Genomic DNA, 2,705 nt, shown 5'->3' with positions numbered 1-2,705 from the left:
GTGTTGTGTTGCGTTGCGTTGTGTTACGTTGCATTGCGTTGTGAAAAATAGTGGAAAGTATTTTGAAGACATCCAGTTCAAGAACAGATCACAGAACGCCCGCCTCGCAAACTGTGAAGATATCCTCCATCTGGGTGTTGTGTGGCAACCGTGCTGTGATGTCTTGCGTTGAGTTGTGTCGTGAAAAAATAGTCAAGGCATTGTGAAGACATCACTTCTACAAGTTATTGAACCATTCACATAGACCACCTTTCAAACTGTGTAGATATCCCCATCTTAGTGTTGTGTTGTGTTGTGCTGTGAGTTTCAGTTTCCAGTAGCTCAAGGAGGCGTCACTGCGTTCGGACAAATCCATATACGCTACACCACATCAGCCAAGCAGATGCCTGACCAGCAGCGTATCCCAACGCGCTTAGTCAGGCCTTGAGAAAAAGGTTGCCAACAGCACCCGGTGTTCCGAGGCGGTCACCCATCCAAGTACTAACCGGGCCCGACGTTGCTTGAGTTCGGTGATCGGACGAGAACCGGTGTTTTCAACGTGGTATGGCCGTTGGCTGTGCTGTGAAAAGTAATTACTTCTGCTAGCTCTAGAACCACTCACAGAACGCCTTGTCGATATCCACTGTTGGCGCACTGAAAAAGAACCCGCGGCAACGAGAGTGTTGTCCTCTGGCAAAACTCTGTCAAAAGAAATCCACTCTGATAATTACGAGCATGCACTCAAGGCCTGACAAAAAGCGCTTTAGGTTATGCTGCTGTCAGGAATCTGCCTAGCAGTTTCAGTTTCAGTAGCTCAAGGAGGCGTCACTGCGTTCGGACAAATCCATATACGCTACACCACATCTGCCAAGCAGATGCCTGACCAGCAGCGTAACCCAACGCGCTTAGTCAGGCCTTGAGAAAAAAAGAAGTGAATAAATAATAGATAAGCTTACATAAATAAATAAATAAATAAATAATAATTATGATAAAAAAAGGTAGTAGCAATGATAATAATAATAAAAAATAAATAAATAAGACAACAATGATGATAAATAAGCAAATAAATGTAAAACATGAAGACACACATTCACACATACACCCACACATGCATAACAGATATGCACCAAACATGCAGTAGCAGATGTTGTGAAAGTGGCGTCTATGGATTTGTCCGAACGCACTGACGCCTCCTTGACAAACTGAAACTTACCAGAGTAAGTCTCGTTCAACCCTTTCAATTGTACGGCAGTCGCTTGGACCTGAAGAACGACTCAACTGTATTAATGAAATGAATGTGTGAGAGCCAAGAAGAATAAGAAGAAGAAGAAAGGGGAGGAGGAGGGGGAGGAAGAGGAGGAGGAAGGGAAAGAAGAAGAAGAAGAAGAAGAAGAAGAAGAAGAAGAAGAAGAAGAAGAAGAAGAAGAAGAAGAACCACAACCATAACCATAACCAGAACAAGAAATAGGAGCAAGCAACTGAATACATGCTCCATCCTTCTTCCCTCCCCCCCCCCTTCCTCCCGATCCCCAACTCAACCTTCCATGCCATCCCACCTCTCACCCGCCCCCAGGACCCCAGCCACACCCCCACCATCATCCAAGAAACTGCATACAAAAAAGCCCGATATCTTCACTGCGGCAAGCACTGTAGTGTTCATTAGACAAGGCCAGAGAAGACGGACCAGACCGGTGAAGGAGGAGAACCCCCCCCCCCCCCACCCACAGAAAAAGACATCTTGGAGAGAGAGAGACAGACAGACAGAGACATAGAAACAGAGACAGACAGACAGACAGACAGACACACACACACACACACACACACACACACACACACACACACACACACACACACACACACACACACACACACAGACATTCCGCTTGTATCAGAGATATAATGTAAGCTTATAGTTGTGCCAACAGCAAAATCAGAGCTGTATGATCGATGGTCTCTCCACTGAAATGGGGGAGTCATTCACAGCCGACGGGCGCAATAGCCGAGTGGTTAAAGTGTTGGACTGTCAATCTGAGGGTCCAGGGTTCGAATCACGGTGACGGCGCCTGGTGGGTAAAGGGTGGAGATTTTTACGATCTCCCAGGTCAACATATGTACAGACCTGCTAGTGCCTGAACCCCCTTCGTGTGTATATGCAAGCAGAAGATCAAATACGCGCGTTAAAGATCCTGTAATCCATGTCGGCGTTCGGTGGGTTATGGAAACAAGAACATACCCAGCATGTACACCCCCGAAAACGGAGTATGGCTGCCTACATGGCGGGGTAAAAACGGTCATACACGTAAAAGCCCACTCGTGTGCATACGACTGAACGCAGAAGAAGAAGAAGATTTGCAGCCTCTAGTTGTAGTGCTGTTGTTTTCTTGTGTGTGTGTGTGTGTGTGTGTGTGTGAAGGACTATGACTCTCAAACCAGGAGGCGACACTGCATTGGTAATCTTTAGTGCTTCACCTTTAGGGGGACTAGTTGGACGAGTTGGCCTCTGGGAACCATCTCCAATGCCGACTGTCCTAACACCCTCTTGGCCGTGAGAGTCGAGTGGGGATGTACCTTGGGCAAGACACTGTAATCAGCTTCTAGCCCAGATAATCGGGGGCACCAGACATCTCCTCTGATGGTCATTGTCGGACAGGATTGACTATCACACGTACAGTGCATACTCCTGTTACCTGTGGTATGCTTGACTAAGTGTGTGTGCATATTCACGT

The 2,705-nt window shown here is 47.0% G+C and overlaps 1 non-coding gene across 1 annotated transcript; it reads right to left on the bottom strand.

Annotated features, from left to right (window-relative positions):
* Positions 1-436: 436 nt before the first annotated feature.
* On the bottom strand, positions 437-555 carry LOC143291790 (5S ribosomal RNA). Its single transcript, XR_013056588.1, has one exon. It is a non-coding gene; the product is annotated as a 5S ribosomal RNA (ribosomal RNA).
* Positions 556-2,705: the final 2,150 nt, after the last annotated feature.

This window comes from Babylonia areolata, chromosome 17, assembly GCF_041734735.1.
Source record: "Babylonia areolata isolate BAREFJ2019XMU chromosome 17, ASM4173473v1, whole genome shotgun sequence".
Lineage (NCBI taxonomy): Eukaryota > Metazoa > Mollusca > Gastropoda > Neogastropoda > Buccinidae > Babylonia > Babylonia areolata.
Note: the sequence above shows the minus strand (reverse complement) of the source record. Positions and strands in the feature narration are given on the sequence as shown.